At 41.3% G+C, this 19,932-nt stretch overlaps 1 protein-coding gene across 1 annotated transcript in view; it reads left to right on the top strand.

Annotated features, from left to right (window-relative positions):
- The window catches only part of TTN1 (ARM repeat superfamily protein), a 370,146-nt gene that overhangs the window by 283,846 nt on the left and 66,368 nt on the right, over positions 1-19,932 (top strand). The gene's annotated exons all lie outside the window — the stretch shown is intronic.

Below are 19,932 nucleotides of genomic sequence, written 5' to 3'. Positions count from 1 at the left end.
GAGTGTCATCATGGTGGTAGTTGACAGACTTACCAAGTATGCACACTTTTGTGCATTATCACATCCATTTAAAGCCAGTACAGTTTCTACTGCATTTATGGAAACATTTCAAAAGCTACATGGAAACCCAAAGATTATTGTAAGTGACAGAGATCCCATTTTCACTGGAAATTTTTGGACAGAATTATTTTCTTGTCTTGGTACTCAGTTAGCTCATAGCTCATCTTATCATCCTCAATCTGATGGGCAAACTGAGATAGTAAACAAATGTTTGGAAGGATATCTTCGTTGCTTTGTATCTGATAAACAGACACAATGGGTCAAATGGTTGCCTCTGGCTGAATGGTGGTATAACACTTCCTTCCATACAACAACAAAAATGACCCCATTTATGGCACTTTATGGGTATCAACCACCATCCATCACATCATATTTAAGAGAAAATTCTAAGGTTCAGGCAGTGGAACATCACATCGAACATCAACAACAAGTCCTCCAACTCTTAAAGGATAACCTTGTGTTGGCACAAAATAGAATGAAACAACAGGCAGATCAACATCGCAGTGAAAGAAGTTTTGATGTAGGTGATTGGGTATTCCTACGGCTACAACCATATAAGCAAATGTCCCTAAAGCAAGCTAAGAAGGATAATAAATTATCACCAAAGTATTATGGTCCGTACAAGGTGTTGCAAAAGATTGGTACTATGGCATACAAATTGGAGCTTCCTGCAGCTTCTCGATTGCACCCAGTTTTCCATGTTTCATGTTTAAAGAAGGTTATAGGTGACAAGCTCCCAATTCAAACAATATTGCCAGAACTTGATGAGGAAGGAAAAATTATATTGGAACTGGAAGCAGTCACAGAAACAAGAACTCGACAGCTACGAAATCGATCAATTTCAGAGTATCTTATCAAGTGGAAGAACTTATCCGCTGAAGATTCCACATGGGAGGATGAGAATTTTATGCAGAAGTATCCAGAACTACTCAAGCGTTGAGGACAACACTTTTTTGAAGGAGAGGGGCATGTTGGGTCCCTATAATACTAGTGATTACCCCATTACTATTGTAGTTATACCCCTTATTTATATTGTTGTGCCCCTATTACCCCCATATTGTTATTTCTGTGCCCCATAGAATCCCTCTATTGTTATTTTTGTGGCTTTATATTATTATTGTTAGGTCGGCTGGATTATATTGTGACTCCTTAGACTCCTATATATAGAAAGGAGGTTTCGTCATTTGTATCATCCAAGAATTGTTCATTTATGTAATGTAAAGGAGGTTTCCCCCTCGAAGAGGCTGAATTCTAAGGCGTGGATCTCTCTTTTCTATCTTTTTGTGAGCTGGTTTCATAACAATGTCATATGGTGTGTTTGTTCTTGTTTCTTTTAGTTGCTGATCTGTAATATGTTGAGCATGCATTGGTGTTTATTTTCAGTATTTACATTGTAAATAACTTGTTAAGGAAGAAAGATAACAAGTAGGTAGGAATAAATCAGATAGAGTGCATGGTGGATTTCTAACTAAGTAAACTTAGAAACTGCAACATGGTATTAGAGGGTGATTGTAGATCACAGGAGGACTAAAAGACATCAGCCGAGCGGAGCAATTGCAGTGGAGAACAACTGTCCCAAGGTGACAGAAGCTGTTTCTAGCAGCGCAGAAGCCAAGGAGTGAATGCAGAGCCATCCAAGGGCACGCAGAGGAGGCCGGGAGCTGCGCAGAGCCTCAGAGAGGCCAGCGTTGCCGACGCAAATGGCCAGAGGGCTAACGCAGAGCCATCCGGGGGGACGCAGGGCCAGCCTGAGGCAGAGAGGGGTTGACGCAGTTCATAGAGATGCAGTTACTAGGGTTTTGAAGGTTGTAGGAATATTGTAGAGTGGAGCTAGTGAGGTACTGTAGTAAGAACAATACTTGACAGAGTAGGGCTAGAGGAGTTATTACCGAGGGTTTCTAGCCGAGGAGCCCAGATCAACAGTGTAGTTGCACAAGACGATTAGAGTAGGGGGCATCTCGACAAGCGACAGAAGGATTTCCAGGAGGGAAATTAGGACTCAGAGGGAGTCCAGAAGAGAACTTCCAGACGAGAAGTAGAGACTCAGAGGAGTCAAACAAAGAACTTCCAGGAGGGAAGTAGAGGAGCATCATGGCACTACACTGGTTAAGAGACTAGGATAGACTAGACGAAGCATCGAACTTCGTAGTCTAGAATGCCAGAATCTTATCAGTGCTTGACAGGAATTGTGTCAAGAACTTCACCTTGAAGGTAATTGCTGTCCGAGTCGACCGCAATGACAATGATAGGGACGAGGAAGTGATGATGAGGGCCATGTGCATTATCCTTGACGGGGTCAAGGATCATGTTGTACCACATATGGCGGAGAAGGAAACAACATTTGAGGTGTGGGAGGCTGTCAAGAAGCTGTACCAGCATACTTTTGTGTAGAGAAGAATGCTGCTCGAGAATCAAATGAGGTCGTATCATATGAAGAATGGTCAATTGATCGACACCTTCCTCGGAGGACTGAATGAGATCCGAGACCAATTGACTGCTATAGGAGCGACATTGGATTAGGAGCTTATGGTGAGGACAACCCTGAATGCTATCTCAAAAGATTGGGAAGTATTTGTCCAGAGTATCCTGGGCAGAGGGACTCTCCCACCTTGGGACGAGATGTGGGCAGCTCTTCGCCAGGAAGAGATCAGACGACAGTTGAAGGCAGGTAGCAATAACAAAGGGATCAAGGTCAAGCATGAGGAGGAAGAAGTGGCCCTAGCATCTGAGGGAAGGCAGGAGAAACAGAAGAAGAAAGATCTCTCCAAGATCAAGTGCTTCCAATGTGGGGAGCTGGGTCATTATGCATCCGAGTGTCCAAGGAAGAGGAGTAAGGGAGAGTCTTTCGCTAAGTTGCAGGAAACGTTGGAGAAGGGTCCGTTTTTGGCCAGAAACGAAATGAAAACGAGGAAACTCGTACCGTACGGCCTAGAAACGTGTTTTTGGCTATACTGGCCCATTTCTTGAGGAGGAAATGTGGCCAGTACGGCCGGAAACGCGTTTCCAGGTCATGTGACAGAGTTTCCTCTTCTAAATTGACTTTTTCTTGTTTTATTTTTTTTTTAATTTTTCACTTCTAATTTTTTATTAGACAACTAAAATATCTTCTGGATGCCTCTCAAGTTATAAAAAAGAGGATATTTTTGAGTGGGGCAGCCTAATGTTCAAGCCTATGGCCCTAGTGTTGATATGCAGTTCATGGTAATGTTAAATGACTTAAATTTTAAACATTACCATGAAATGACTTAGGATGTTTGAGAGTGGTTTCACCCTCATTGGATTTCATATGGAGAAACTAGAATTTTAGATCTCACTCAAAATCTAACAGACTTATCTGTTTTTCAGGATTTCAGGATTGTGGGGATTGCAATGTTTCCATTGGATTTTGTCATGTACTAGGGTATGGAACTTGTATTTCATCAAGAGAACCAAGCCCTCTATGCAGGGGAGACTCCCAATAATCAAGAGCATGTATGATACTAGGGTATGGAACTTGTATTTAATCAAGAGCACTAACGTCGTTCGACTATGTAGGAGGAGACTCCCAATCAAGCACGAGACAAGAAATGAGAAAGTTCTGGAGGCTGATTTTGGATATTGCTATTTTTATTATGTCATCATTCACTTGTAAATGTGATGTAAATTTAGAGACTTATAGTTTATGCATTGACAATTTAATCATAATGTAATAAATTAGAATGTGTCATATATGCTTTATGATTGCACATATTTCTTAAATGTCCTAATATATATATATATATATATTGCGTTTCCCCATTTCCAAAATTTGGGGGGGTCACGTTTCATAACCGTGCCTGTTTTGGAAACTCGTACCCGTTTCCCCGTTTCGTGCAACTTAGGTCTTCCGATAATAAGGCAGCACCAACACGGGCAAAGAAGGAAGTTTTGACAGATGATGACTGTGCCATGAGTGCACACACGCCACTTGCGCAGAAGTGGGGAGACATCGAGTTGTAGTCAGGAGGACTATAGGCGATGAGGGGCAGGATCTTTGAGGTACCCAACCTCTTGGATTAAACCTTACTACAGGAGCCCCAACGAGGAGTAGCAGGACTGGCTAGGTCGGGTAGAGATGGATGCGGATGAAGCAGCAGAGAGAGCTACAGTGCATGATTCCCAAGACAGTGTGAGGCTAGCACGCTGCAGCGGTGCGAGAGGCACAAGAGTGTTTCACCAATGCAGGATGGCATAGAGAGGTGTGCAACGGTGCGAGATGTAGGGAGTTGTTGTAGTAGTGCAGAGGTCGGAGAGGGAGCACTTGTCAGCGGCAGAGGGAGCTTCAGCATCAGTGGGTGTCTCTAGCCCAACAAGGAGGTCAGATTGAGAGATCAATTACTTACTTCTCAGTAACTGAGTTGCAGTGTAGCAGTGGGCAACACGATACAACATGATGAGAGGAGGTGCAGTGTGGATGCAGTGCTGGGAGAAAGGACCACCAACAACACGGATGTATAGGGAGTTGTCGTACAGATGCAGCAGTGGCAGTGGCAGAACCATGGGCAGCAGTACAGGATGCAACAATGCAGAGGATGTTGGGCAGGAAGGCTTAGCATCAAGACAGGTACCGATGCCAGATGATCAGAGTAATACTCAGTGAGGAGTATTGCTAGAGCACAGTCCTCACTAAGAGGGAGTGTTGATTTGGGGTAGCATCGAATGTGCTCTAGCTACAAAATTTGGTGGAGAGGTTGGGGCACATGAGATCTCCAATACCCAGAAATGGTTTGGGCAGATTCTAAACAGATCAGGAGATATTAAAATAATTAATATTTTTAATGGAGTGCCTATGTCTAAACTTTAGGGAAAATAAAATATTAATGTGTATTGATATGAATTTGTTTTAGAGTGGTCCAAAAGACATGGATCAAGTCAGATCTAATCTTAGCCGTTGATTAGGGACTTAATCTCAGCCGTTGAGATGTTAGCAGGAAAAGTATAAGAGGAAGCTTGAGGGTCACTTGGAGAATACACTGGGGTGATCAGTCATTCTATTCTCTAGAGCGGGGTTTGCTAAGAGAGATAATATCATTGATCGGGAGATGAGGGGCATTGAGTACAGAGAGACAAAGAGGCAGAGATAGTGCCAGAGAGCAACAAAGCAGCCAGAGAGAGAGACGCAGGAGTAGCCAGTGCTCGCGCACGGCCACGCAGAGGTAGCTAAGTGTTGCGCAGAGCACTAGAGGGGCTAGTGTAGCTGTCGTGGAGGCTCAGAGAGCTGACGCAGGGCCTCTTGGGGCTGACGCAAGCCAAGATAGGCTGACGCAAGGCCAACACTGGGCTAGGAGAGGCTAACGCAGTCTAGATTGTGCAGACATTGGGGTTTCAGAGGTAGATTGGTGTTCAGTAGCTACTGGAAGGATTATCCAGGGTTTCAACTAGTAGATTTGTCAGAAACTAAGAGGTATTACTCCCAAGGAAACTCTCTGTTGGGTAGGCCAGTTTCAACACCCAGATTGTACTTGGATATTGCTTAATAAGAAAACCCTCAGATAGCTGCACCAGTTTTCCCACATTGGGTTTTTCTGGGGACATTGGTCCAAAAACAATGGTGTCATATGGTGTGTTTGTTCTTGTTTCTTTTAGTTGCTGATCTGTAATATGTTGAGCATGCATTGGTGTTTATTTTCAGTATTTACATTGTAAATAACTTGTTAAGGAAAAAATAACAAGTAGGTAGGAATAAATCAGATAGAGTGCATGGAGGGTTTCTAACTAAGTAAACTTAGAAACATCAACATCTACTTCAACGTAGTCCAAGGTATGCCGTTGATTTTGGTTTTATATGTTGACAATCTATTCTTTGTTGGAAATACTGAGGGATGAATCAGTGTTTCTTAGCAATTAACACATTTTAATTTTTTTTTAGAGCATTAGTTAATCTTCAGTTATTATTATTGTTCTTCTTCAGATGATCATAAACAATAATCAATAGTAGACAACACCATACAACAATGCAGAAAGATAAAACAAAGGACACAAAGATTTTTAGGTGGAAAACCCCCTCCGGGTCAAAAACCACCGAACGCTTCTTTAGTAATTGTCTTCTCCCTGTTAAAAGAAAATTGATTACATCAAGATTTCAACTACAACTGAGGGAGGCGTCAACCCCCTAATTCACAGGCTACAACCTGTAGGACGCTACTAGACCCTAATATCTTGTTGCAACCAAAAGGACGCCCCAACGCCTTGTGGATTAGGGCACATTCTGATGAGTGCCCCAATACTTTGTTTACTAGCTGCTGTTGGAAAGGATGCTTCGCTATGTTGTTAGTTTATCAACCACAACTGAATGGACACCACAACACCTTGTGCAAGCCACAACTTGCCCTAGCACCACCTTGCCACCATGAAGTGTTCTCAGGCCACAACCTGAAGGTGACTCCAATCACCCAGAAGAGTCGGTGGATCATGTTTCACAATTTTCACACTGGATCCCCTGTACTCTGAATCAATGTAGAATCGCTGTAAGAAAGATGTTGAATAAATGTCGAATCTTGGTAGCTGCTGATCACTATTCCCACGAATTGATTACTGCACAATGCTACACATCAAGCTATCACTGTTTAACTGCACATCATTGTCACTGCTCAACTGCACATCATTGTCACTGCACATAAATCACTGCATGTCTGATCACTGCTCAACATCAAGAGTTCAAAACGTTGGCTACCACTGCATGTCACGAATGAATAAGCATCAAGGCTCACATGCAGACAATCATAACTCATGCTGGTTCACTATTCCAAACTGCTCACAACGCTGCAACCATCTGGCATTGCTATCAAATGATGGCACAAACAAAGGTGCCTCCTGTCATACCTATGACCTGCTACCAGTGCTCTCAAGTTCTGTCCATGGAGAGCTACCGGCATACGTGTAAACATTGCTGCTCAACTCGTCAATTCCTGCTATCCATCCTTCCGTCAACAAACTGTACAACAAGGTGGTCTTTCACTCAAAATCGTGCTGCCTTGCAATGTTACAATTTTGTCATTGTACATAACCTAGGTCATCGCTACAATACCTTGCATCATCACTAGTACAAATTCCTAGGTTATCACCGCAATCTATAGGTCAAGTCAAAGTCAAGGTGTCATCATACAAACCAAACCAATTCACGGTCAATAGTCATAAGTCAACCAATTGTCATCAATTCAAGTCAAGTCAATGATGAATTATTAGGATCTTGTCAACTGTCATGAATGAACTGCTAGGTGTGAAGTGAGTTAAGTTAGGTCAACTCAAACATTTCTTTAAGGATTGATATCCCATCATCACTGTATCAAGATTCATTATCACTGCAGAAGTCAAACATCATGGTCAATGGTTAAGACACTTGTATGTAAAGTTTCTTGTCAAAGTAAAGGCACTTGTCATCAAGAGTAAAGATCAAAGTCAAGGTATAGTTGATGTGTCAGTCATATGATGTCACAGTCAAGTAGGGTCAAGGTCAAACATTCATAGATGCTTGCTTGAAATTCCAATTATATTTAATAAGTCTAAACTCAAACAAGGCCACCCTATGTGGAATGCATGTAAACAATCATAAGCTGATGTATCACACTTCAGCTCTTCCTCCAATCTGTCAAACCTTAGCTGCCAACTTGTTATCAAGAAATCAACTTCTGAAACTATGTTGAAGACAACAAATACATCCAACGTCAATGTATCAACTGCTCATCTCAATAATGCTTGTTAAATCTATGTCACTGTTTGTGCAAGAACATATAAATACTTGTCACTGTATCATGTCAAGGTCAACATTGTCAAATTACAGTCATTGATAATGTCAATAAAAGCAACGAGTTACTTATGCAAGGAGCTCATCTTTCCACAAGATGTGTCATTAATCGTCAAGGTTTTTGTTGTAGCATAATTTCATCAAAAGATAAAGGATGCATCTGTCTTTTAACAAGATTGTTTCACTGTTGTTACTATGTCATGATGAGACCTAAAGGAATAGACCTACTTCTTCCCTTTTTTGCAACGAGTCATCAGCCAAACATGAAACCAACTCATGCTTCATGTGCCCTAACTGCGGTTGTTGTGGAAGCCCTAGTCGTAGGGTGTTTGCCTAAACGGATCCCAAAACCAACCAAAAATAAAACCAGTCACAAATCCTCTCTTAGATTTCTGATCTTCGTTGGTCTAAAATTTAGTGCCCTAGATCATCACAGAAACAACATTAAAAAAATGCCAAACAATGAGACCATACCTTGAAATTTGCTGAGGAGTAAAGCCCTAATTCATCACTGTTGTGTGCCTTAGGGAGGCTGAAAATCATAGAGTTAGGAGGCTGAAAAAACACAGAAGTTCTCCACCGAAATTTCAGAGTTATGTTTGAGAGGTTTTTGTGTTTCTTATGTATGCACTAAGTCTCCTTTTATAATGTATGGAGAGGGTTTTATAAGATGACCGTTAGAGGTTTCTTAAGGCCTTAAATCAATTAAAAATTTGAATAATAAATACCTTACGTACTAAGGAAAGAGGGCTGCTGGCCATGAGGGAATTTATAAGGTTTTTATTATTATGTTTTTGTTATTTTAAGACCCTAAATTAATACCCTTCCTAAATTATATTATGTCAAAAATCAACAACACCCTTTAATAATTAATAAATAATAATAATGACTAACCCTTAAGAGCCTTATTTAATATTTGAAATCAATAATCAATGACACCCTTTAATAATTAATAAATAATAATGAGTAACCCTTAAGAGCTTTATTTAATATTTGAAATCAATGATTGGCTTAGTGCATATGGTCCTACTCGAGTGTGAAGTCAATGATTGCTTTACCACCTTTGGATCTTGTAGTTATTCAACTTATACGAGGTGAGATTACAGTGGGAATCCCTGTCATATATTGACAATTGTAGGAGGTGTCATGTCACTCCCCCTCGGGGTTTTAGTCCACAAAACCAGGTCTTCAACTTCAACCTCAATTTTCTCTCAAACTAGGAGAAACCACGAGGCGTACCATATATCAACAAAAACATCTTTTCAAGAAGAATCTAATGACATATATCTCCAAACCAAACTCAATGATTTGACCTACAAAAACCCTCGACAAATTCGGGGCACATCCTCAGTGCAGGGAATGCAAACCCTAGGACTTGGGTTTTTAACCATTCAACAGTATAGCTGCCATCTTGATTTAATCTGACAATTACTAAGAAGCATTCATTAACCATTTGACATCAATCACTGGTGTTTTTGGTCAAAGTCAAACCCAATCAACTCCATGGGTTTACATCAATGACAAAACCATGCAACAATATACCCCTTTGTCATTGATGGAAACACATGTACTCCTACGAGTACAACTCCCCCTGCCATCATTCTTCACCCCCTTCTCGAGATTTCAATCTCCTTCTCAGGTTTTTCTCTCCCCCTTTGACATCAATGGCAAAGGGTTACTCCCCCTGAGAATTTGCTTACTTCATGTGGACTTGTTATCTGCCTGTGCTCCCCCTAATGAGAAGCCTCTTGTAATAGTCTATCAATGACGATCCCTGTGGACCTATGCCTTGAAGAGAAGCTTTCCTTTGTGAACATGTAATCCTTCAACTGTTCTGCTCCCCCTGAACCTGTTATGAAACTACCATCTTGTTCAAACTTTCTATCTATCAATCGTATACTTGTGCCATATATTGCTGCATAGACTCCCCGTCTACAAGTTTCAAGGAGTCAACAAGTCGGATTGTTCAAAATAGTGAGTCACCTAATGGGCCATCTTGACTTGAGTCATTATCTGAAGCAACTGCTAATTCCTCATGACCTTTTGCTTTTATGAATCTTGAAAGCATAACTGTTGAAACCTTCTTATATGCTTGGTCTTCTTGTACTTGTTTCCCTTTCCAGACCTTCTTGTTCTTGCAATCTCGAGACATGTGCCCATACTTATGACACTTGAAGCATTCAATGTTGTCCATAGGTGATTCCATCTGATATCTGCAATCGCGAGCACTATGGCCATTGTTATGGCATTTGAAACATTCAATGTTTGGCCCATCTAGCACATATTCTCTTCTGATAACATCGTCATGGAACTTGTCTCATGATCCTGCAAACTTGCTTCTAGGGTTTTGCAGATAATGATTGTACCTGTCAAGAACTTCACATGCCCTAGCCTATGTCCATAGTTAGCACATAAAAAGCATTAACCATCACATGAACGTGCAAACCTAGATAATTCATTCGGAGGAGGTGATCCTTGATAATTGTACCTGTCAACAATTTTACAATCCATGGCCATATGTCCAAAGTTAGCACATGAGAAACAATAACCATTAAATAAACGAACATACCTAGAAGATTTCTCATTCTTCTTTGAAGGCGATGTTGTAGTCTATTGTCGTCCTTTTTCCTTGACTGCTTTGGCATCATTCTTTAGGGTTACAATGCTCTTCTTTGGTTCAATCGTCTTCTCAATCTCATTGTGCGAAGATGTGGAGCTTGTACCTTCATTAATTGGAGCCTTACCTGTTCTTTTTGCCAATTCTTTATCTGTCCTATCCATAACCTGTAAATGTTTGATAAATTGTTCTGTTCATGATTAAGTTATTGTTGAGGCAGGAATTGGATAGTAGACTTGAAGCAATATACAAGAAGCAAATTGATAATGTTTGGCACAACATTGCACATCTGGGGCATACATTAGCAGTAAGGGTTAATCAAATATCTTTGTAAGTAGGTCATTGTCCCTAGTATGAGAGCCCACAATTATTTCTCTATTCTTACATTTTCAAGGTGGTTAGGTTGTGCAAGGCGGAGAGTGAAGTCTCCCTTAGGTTGGAGCCTAAAATAACTTCAAGGTGGTAGGGTGGTGCTAGCGCAAGTTGAAGCTTGCAGGATGTTGGAGCATCCTTTTAGTTGGAGCTAATAAAACTGGGGCGTTGGGGTGTCCTTCCAATTGGAGGTGGTAAAAACATCATGTTGAAGCATCCTTTAAGGAGTTGGAGCTTTCTGATAAATATAATGCTTTTCTAGAGTACTGAGAAGTTGGAGCTTCCCTTTCAGTTGGAGCTGAGAAAGATTGTACTCAAATTATATTAGAAAAACATTTTGTGGTTTTCTCCCGGAAGGGTTTCCACTTAAGAAACTGGATTTGTCCTCCCCCCATCCCATGTCTCGAATCCCACAAATCAGACATAATTCTCTAGGACACGTGTCCGATTACCATGTCCAGTGTGTCCTGGAGAGTGTCCAATTTGTCCTGGAGCGTGTCCTAGAGTAGACCCATCTATCGTTGTTGAAGATTGTAGATACACAATTTGCGTCTTCATTCATCATGTTGAAGAGGTTGAGGGAGGTCAATGTGAAAATTCGAGAATCCCCCGAATCACTACTGCAACAACTGATATTACTTCTCCTACTTGTTAATGCATGCAAGTTATTTATTGTGTTCTACTGTAAATATCGTAGCAAATACAATTGCAACCTTCACAACTTAAACATAATATGCAGAAACAAGAATCCGAGCAAGAAAAAAAAACCAATTTTTTAAAACTCCGACTTCGGTTTGGAAACGACTGAGGGTCGGCTCCAACTCCGACTCCGTCTCGGTATCAACATGGCTGGTTTGATTTTAATGACCTGGTCGTTGTAAAAAATACATTAAATATTTATTTTTTTTATAAAAAAAATATAATTTTAAAGATTTTCATTCATGTTTCCAAACACAAAGCTTTATAATATAGAGAGAAGACAACATATGATCAAAGTAGGCTCATGAGTATATCGATTGTATCAAAATGGCACCCAGTGCACTATCCAATACAAAGTTCATACTTAGCCACCAATGCCAGGATTCTTTTTTGCCTCAGCCCAAGGACAATCACTAGACTACAACAACAATAATACCAATTCTTTGCAACCAATCATAGCTTCCCAAATGATAAGCCATTGAATTGATCAACAGATGTCTTCAAATTTGTGCCTTTACTACAGGACAACTTGTCTTATGCTTCTACCTAGACTGCTGGAGATGATTTCAAGAAATCTACTCCTAATGAAGTCTCAAAACCCTTGATTTAATTCTGGTCAAGCTCCAGGACAATTAGAGGCAAATATGTATCTATTAGTCCATTGCCAGAACATTTGCCTTTTTAAAAACATTGTATGGCTCAATGCATTGTTTCAGTTTTCTAATTCATGCCACTAGGATAACCATACTTCAGCCTTGTAATTTTCAAAACTTTCTCATAGTGATAGATTACTTTAGGGCTATAAATATGCAATATACAACAACCCAACTGTTCATATCTAGGAGGCGGAACAACTTTTGACAAATGTGCTTCAGGGTTTATTTAAAGAGCCGAGCCGGCCAGGTTGTTGCTGAGTCGATTGAGTTGTTATTGAGCTGGTCGAGTTGTTATGGAGCTGACTGAGTCGATGACAGGCTCGGTCGGCTCAGTAACAACCTGGCTAGCCATTTTGTCTCGATCACCAAGCCAACTTGGCCAGGCATTGGCTCGGTCTGGCTTGGTCGAGTCAGAGTTGGCTCTCGTTTTTTAAAACACCGGAAAAAATACACAAGTGACATCGTTATTTTTGGACCAATGTCCCCGGAAAAACCCAATGTGGGAAAAATGGTGCAACAGCTGAGGGTTTGTATTATTAAGTAGTAATTTCTGAATACAATCTTTGGATGCCTTGCTGGCTATAAAAAACAGAGAATTTGACTGACAGAGAGATGAGTGAGATATACCTCACACTATCATTGGCAATCCAACACTGATCCAACCACTGAGTAGCTAGCTCCTAGTTGCCTTTGCGCAGTTTCTGTACAATCACTGTGCTGCTTTGCATCACAACTTCTGGGGACTGCACCACTCCTTTGGATGATCGATTTGTCTCTAGAACTTCGACTTTCTACCCTCCCGGCCTCACACCCCGACTTCTGGCTCCGGAACTCGATTCTCCACAAATTTCGGATCTCCCCTTGGGCGTTGTGCTGCCTCTACGTGGCCATATGCTGCCCAACGTGGCTTTGCGCTGCCTCTTTTGGATCTCTCTCTACCTTCTCTTTGATGTATACCTGGATTAGGAAACTCTCCAACCGGAAACTATCTCTACCCGTCGCTGCAAGAAATCACCTCGATCACTTCTCCGACAATTGCTGTGCTGCTCTCTTCAGAAATTGAACTCTTTATCTCTTAGTTGATGTGTCTTCCAAATGCCCATCAAGCCTCTTCTTTTAATGTTCTCGTTGAGAACCAACTGCTCAGATTAGATTCTAATCAATGGCTAGAATCACTTTGGCTAGCTCCTTCTCTTCTTCTAGATGTTTCACCCCCAATTTAATTAATACCCTTTAATTATTTTTAATTTCCTAAGTTTAGACTTAGGCACTCATTAATTTAAAACGTTCTTTGGGTGGAATTTCCCAAAACGATTTCTGGGTATTCTGGAATACATGTGTTCTAGCCTCCCTGCAAATTTTGAGGCTTAGAGCACATCTGATGCTACCAGAAATCAATACTCCCTCTTAGCGAGGAATGTGCCCTAGGAATGCAACCTTTTGAAGCATCACCTAGATTCTGTAACATCTTCCTTTGCGTTGCTGATGTCTGACATCACTGCCCACCAACTACTGCGCAAATGTTGCATCCGTGCTGCTGCTGGCCCTGCCACTGCAATTCTGCATTTGCATTGCAACCCTCGTAAATGCTGCATCTGCGCTGCTGCCGACCCTGCCACTACCAACATTGCAACCCTCTCCAACTGCTTCTGCTTCTGCAACAGCAACAAAAAGGCATCCAAATTATTGAACCAAAGATGTTCAGCGTGATGCATTTGCTGCTAAAGCTTTGACTGCTGCTAGTCTCTGCACTGTCACTGAAGCTACTGTGTTGCTACTGACTCTGCTTTGTGCCAAGTGCACTGCTGCCAACACTAGCTCTGCGCTGTTCAGACTCTGGTGCTCCTAGCCATTGCAACTGTCACTCAAACATTCCTCTACATCAACTGACCCAGTCCATCCTGCTACTTCTGATATGGGCTCCCATAGCAAGGTATTGATCCATGAGGTGGACTCCTCAATGGATCCTGCCCATCTGCAGTTCTTTCAAACTATAGTACTAGATCATCCCACCCCTCCCCTAGAGGTATCTAAGAAATCATGGCAAAATCCCCTTTGTCAATCTTTGCGGCTGCAGCTTGTGGATCATGTTTCTCGCCCTTGTCCTTCTTCTTAAGAGGACACTAAGTAGCGTAGTGACCATATTCACCAGACTGGAAACATTTGATCTTTGAAAAATCTTTCTTCTTCTTCCGCTACTCTTGTTGCCCCTTAGATGCAAGGGTTGCATTGTCTTCCTCCTCCTTGGGCTTTGTCCCATTGTTGCTACTGCCATCAAGTTTGTACTTGACTAAGTCTTGCCTCATCTCTTCCTATTGAAGAGCGGCCCACATTCCTTCCCAATTCAATAGTTTCTCTCTGCCCAGGATACTCTGGACAAACACTTTCCATTCTTCTGAAACTAAATTTAGGGCCAACTTCACAATCTCTGTAGGTTGAGGTACTGATTGTACAACTGCCAACTGATCTCGGACTTCCTGAAGCTTTGATAGGAACGGATCAATGCGTTCCCCTCTCTCCATCCTAGTTGATCTCAACTTCTCTTCCATGTACATCTTCCATTGCTCAGAAGATCCTTGATACAGTGTAGCCAAGGCATCCCACATCTCTTTGGCTGTCCCTTTGCCTGCAATGTGACATACAACGTGATCCCTCACTCCATCGAGGATCAACTGCTTGACCTTCGCCATCTCGACCTTGTACCTTTTGATTGGATTTGCATCACTAGGTACAACTACCACACTATCGACGTACATTTAGAGATCATGCTCATTTAGAAGGCATGAGATCCTAGCCTTCTAGATCACATAGTTAGATGCTCCATCCAACCGATCTTGATCTCTTAGCTCGTTAGCTGCCATCTCTGCCAACAAAATGTTGAACTGCCTCCTCTCTCCTTTGTGTTGCTGTTGGGCTGGCCTACACACTCCTTACTGGAGTTAGTAGATCTGCTTCTCTCTACTACTGCTCAGCAAATGAGAATTCAGGCTTCTTGACTGGAAGTTTTCCAAGGGAGAATTCCCTCAAAATAGTGTCTCCTTCTCTCGTCTGACATTTTTCTGCCCCAACAACTACTACAGAAAACCGTGTCTCACAAGAAATTGCTCTGCGCTGCTTCCTCTGCCACTGACAAATCTCGATCTGGAAATTCTACCTCTCTGTCGACTCACTCAGAGAGAGATCTTCGACGAAAATCTTGCCCTCCCGCTTGGATTGCGCAATCTCTCTAGTGATTCGATCTGTTGCGTACGCAACACTTAGATCTCCCTCCTTCTCTTCAACGCTGGCTCTTTTGGTCTGCTCCCTTGTTTCACCTGCGCTCTGATACCATGTGAAAATTCGAGAATCCCCCGAGTCACTACTGCAACAACTGATATTACTTCTCCTACTTGTTAATGCATGCAAGTTATTTACTGTGTTCTACTGTAGATATCGAAGCAAATACCACTGCAGCCTTCACAACTTAAAAATAATATGCGGAAACAAGAATCTGAGCAAGAAAGAAATAACACACAAGCGACACTGTTATTTTTGAACCAATGTCCCTGGAAAAACCCAATGCGGGGAAATCGGTGCGACAGCTAAGGGTTTGTATTATTAAGTAATAATTTCTAAATACAATCTTTGGATGCCTTGCTCGCTATCCAATACAGAGAATCTGACTGACAAAGAGATGAGTGAGATATACCACACACTATCACTGACGATCCAACACTGATCCAGCCACTCAATGGCTAACCCTTAGCTGCCTCTGCGCAGTTTTTGTGAAATCACTGCGCTGCTCTGCGTCACAGCACCTAGGGACTGCGTCACTCCTTTGGTTGATCAATTTGCCTCTGGAACTTCGACATTTTTCCCTCTCGGTTTCACAACCCGACTTCTGGTTTTGTAACTCAATTCTTCAGCGAATTTTAGATCTCCTCTCAGGCGCTACACTGCTTCTACGTGGCCCTACGCTGCCCAACGTGGCTCTGCACTGCCTCTTCTTGATCTCTCTTTGCCTTCTGTGTGATGTATCCCCGGATCAGGAAACTCTCCAACCGAAAACTATCTCTGCCCCTCACTGCAAGAAATCACTTTGATCACTTCTCCAACAATTGCTGCGCTACTCTTTTCAGAAATCGATCTCTTGATCTCTTACTTTATGTTTCTTCCAAATGCCCATCAAGCATCTTCTTATAATCTTCTCGTTGAGAACCAACGACCTAGATTAGATTCTAATCAATGGCTCAAATCACTTTGGCTTGATCCTTGTTTTCTTCTAGAAGTTTCACCCCCAATTTAATTAATACCCTTTAATTATTTTAATTTCCAAAGTTCAGACTTAGGCACCCATTAAAAATAATTAATTATTTTAATAAAACCTTCTGCAGGTGGAATTTCCCAAAACAATTTCTGGGTATTCTGGAATACATGTGTCCTAGCCTTCCTGCAAATTTTGAGGCTTAGAGCACATCCGATGCTACTAGAAATCAATAGTCAAGACCGCTCTTATGACCATGATTATTTCAGAGTTTGGTCTTTTTGGAGAAAGACAGATCAAGCAACCTCAAAAAGAGTCAAGGACACAGTGTTAGATGATGCTTGGTGGGAGAGGGTAGATCTCACTATTAAGATCATGGACCCTATCATTGCTTTGCTATGATTTGCAGATACAGAACACCCATCTTAGTAGAGGTTTATGAGGGATGGGATTCCATGATTGAGTCCGTGAGGACCATTGTTTTACAGAGTGATTGCCCTGAGTATGGGACATCATCAAAGGCCTTCTTCACCACCATACATGATATTCTTATCAGTAGATGGGACAAGAATTGCACATTCTTTGGCTTACTCATTGAACCTAAAATACTACATCCATGAATCACTGAATGGTGGACCTTCCTGCAGATTCCCTTCTCACATGGATGGTGAAATTTCACAGGGGAGGAAGGATGCATTGAGGCAAATATTTTAGGATAGAGCATCCCTTGATGAGGTGGAGGATGCCTTTGCACAATTTTCCACTGGCATTGGGCGATTTGTAGGCTATGATGTGATTAGAGACAGGGGGGCTAAGAAGCCCTATTCTTGGTGGGCAACTCGTGGGGCAACAAAGCCTCCTCTACAACAATTAGCCATGAGGCTCCTCTCTCAGGTGACTTCATCCTCTTGTTGTGAGAGGAATTGGAGCACATATGGGAATTCGTATAGTGTCAAGAAGAGCAAGGTTGAGTAGTGCAAGACAGAGACAATGGTGCATGTGCACACCAACCTTCATCTTATTTATAGACAAAGGGATGAGTGGTTGAAGGGAAAGGCAAAGTTGTGGAATGTCTTTCCTGATGATATGGGTTTGGACAACAATGTTGAGTTGGCATTGGCCAACTTGGATCTTAATGACCCAGTGTTAGAGGCTGCCACTTTTGATGATGGTGATACTCTTGAGGGGTCATCCTCCACACAAACACATGCAACGATTACATTGGATACAAAGGAGGAGGATGCAACAGAGGAGAGCAGTGGTGACCATGATAGTGATGCTAATTTTGATGATGATGATGATGATGATTTATGACTCGTGAGCTACCTACTACCTTGTAGTTTTTTGTATTTGCTATTTCTATTTGTCGACGACATTGCTACTACGGTCTACCTATGTAACACATTTTGATTTTGAGGACATAATGAGAAAACTGCAGTTTCTTGTCTTTCTCCAATTGGATCATTGATGAATCTGTCACAATTCTATTTGTATGCATAATGTTACATTGTAAAACTTACAAATTTTAAATTTACAATGAAGTATCTAGATCTATGTCTGAATTTGTATAATGAATGAGAATTTGCGTAAGAAATATATATATATATATATATAACGTGTCCTGTTTCGGGGGGTCTACGTGCCCGTGTCGGATACTCAAACTTTTGTGTCCTGTGTGTCCCATGTTCCTGTGTCAGGTGACTTTGGTTTCCACCTAAAAATTTCTTGGGTATTGTTCTTGTGATTGTAAATGGTTTATGTTTTGATTTGATGTTAAAGCTCTAAAAATTAATAATTAACTAATTGAAGTCAAATACTGATTCGCTCCCTTAGTATTTCCAACAAAATATCTAGATAATGCTGTACCATAGCCAAGGAAATATATATAGACTTGATAAAACATAACCATGTGGGAAAGACATAGGTGTGCTCAAAAAATGGGTTGGACTGGCCCTACATAGTGCGATCACCTCTACTTGAATTGATGTCTCCTTTATGTTGGACATTAGATAAACCAATGCTCCGCGTGTGTTTGGCGACATGGATGAACCGTCTCTCGTGGATCCTTATCTCTGGCGATGCGATTGTTGACTAACACTTGTGGGTTTTGGTCTAACAACAATCGTGATTCCCAAGAAGTGGTATTAGATCGTAGGTCACGAGTTCGATACACACCCAGCTCGCGTTGGGGGGGGGGGGGGAGATTGTTGGACATTGGATAATCCAATGCTCCCTGTGTGTTTCGCGACATGGACTAACCGCTTCTCGTGGATTCTTATCTCTAGCAATGTGATCTTTGACTAACACCTGCGGGTTTTGGTCTAATGACAATCGTGATTCCCAACACTTTAAACCATATGTCCAGACTCCAGATAGATCCATCTCAAATTCTCCAATCCTATGCAAGGCGAGAGGAAGTGAGAATGGTAAACAAAAAGGATTGGGCATGGCTGACCGTTATTGGCCGAAGATACCGCAATACATGGTCAACCACAAGTCTGCAAAGCTTAAAAGTTGTAAATCTTGGTCTTACAGTGGTGTTAATTTAAAAAATGCATAGGTACCATCCAGGAGGTAACATTGCCCATGACTACAATTTTTGGCAACATGGGTGCTTTCATAGGTGGTGAACATTTCTTTTGCAGAGAGATGTTGGAGCAGCTATAGTTTCATCCATAGTGTCAGAAGAAATAGGTTGAATGTAAATTGGTCAAAGAGTTTTGTTTATGTGTATTACAACTTGCGAGTGATTAAAAATTACCACGAGGGAAAGAGATAGATACATCATATAAGAGTTGGGACTATGATCCAGAGGAGGATAATTTCGAGAATGGGGTATTGGTTTTGGAGAAATTGGAGAATTCTCTTGTTAATGATGATGGTCATGGTGAGATGCCATCCACATCCACTGCATTGGTCCCCTTGACCAAGACTCTAGTTATAGCAGTAGTGGTTTGATGTTTAGTTCCACTTCGTTTACTTCTACATAGTTACCTTTTGCTTCAGCTCTAATACCACCATGTGGCTGCTCAATGGGCAGTCGTAGTGTTTAAAGAGTAAGGAAGAGTAGATAGAAACTGGTGTAATTGTTCCTTCTTTTGACTACTTTATATGTATTAGATTTGTAGTCTTTAGCAATGAGCTTAGTTTAGTGTTTTGGACATTATGGTTTTCATACTTAAAGCAAATTATCATTTTGGGACTTATGCAAATGGCCTCTTTGGTAAACATAACTATGTAGTCTTGTTGATGGTTGGTGGATAACCAATTTCATTCCGTAAGTTAGTGGTTTACTTCGTGTTATATACTTTAAAAATTTATGTTTGTTTGTAATTATTAGATGGTTAATGCTCGGGTGATATATTATTAATGTACTGTGGATGACATTTCACACACACACACACACATATGCAGAATGCCAAATTAGTTGCAGAATATACAAAAACATGCATATTAGTGCTGCTTGTAGACGAATACTACATTATTATGAATTTAGAAATGTCACCCCTGAAACAATCTGCTC

Source organism: Pinus tabuliformis, chromosome 2_1, assembly GCF_031772625.1.
Source record: "Pinus tabuliformis cultivar Carrire ecotype Pingquan chromosome 2_1, CPIR1, whole genome shotgun sequence".
Lineage (NCBI taxonomy): Eukaryota > Viridiplantae > Streptophyta > Pinopsida > Pinales > Pinaceae > Pinus > Pinus tabuliformis.
The sequence above is the reverse complement of the archived record's forward strand: the minus strand, read 5'-3'. Positions and strand labels throughout refer to the sequence as shown.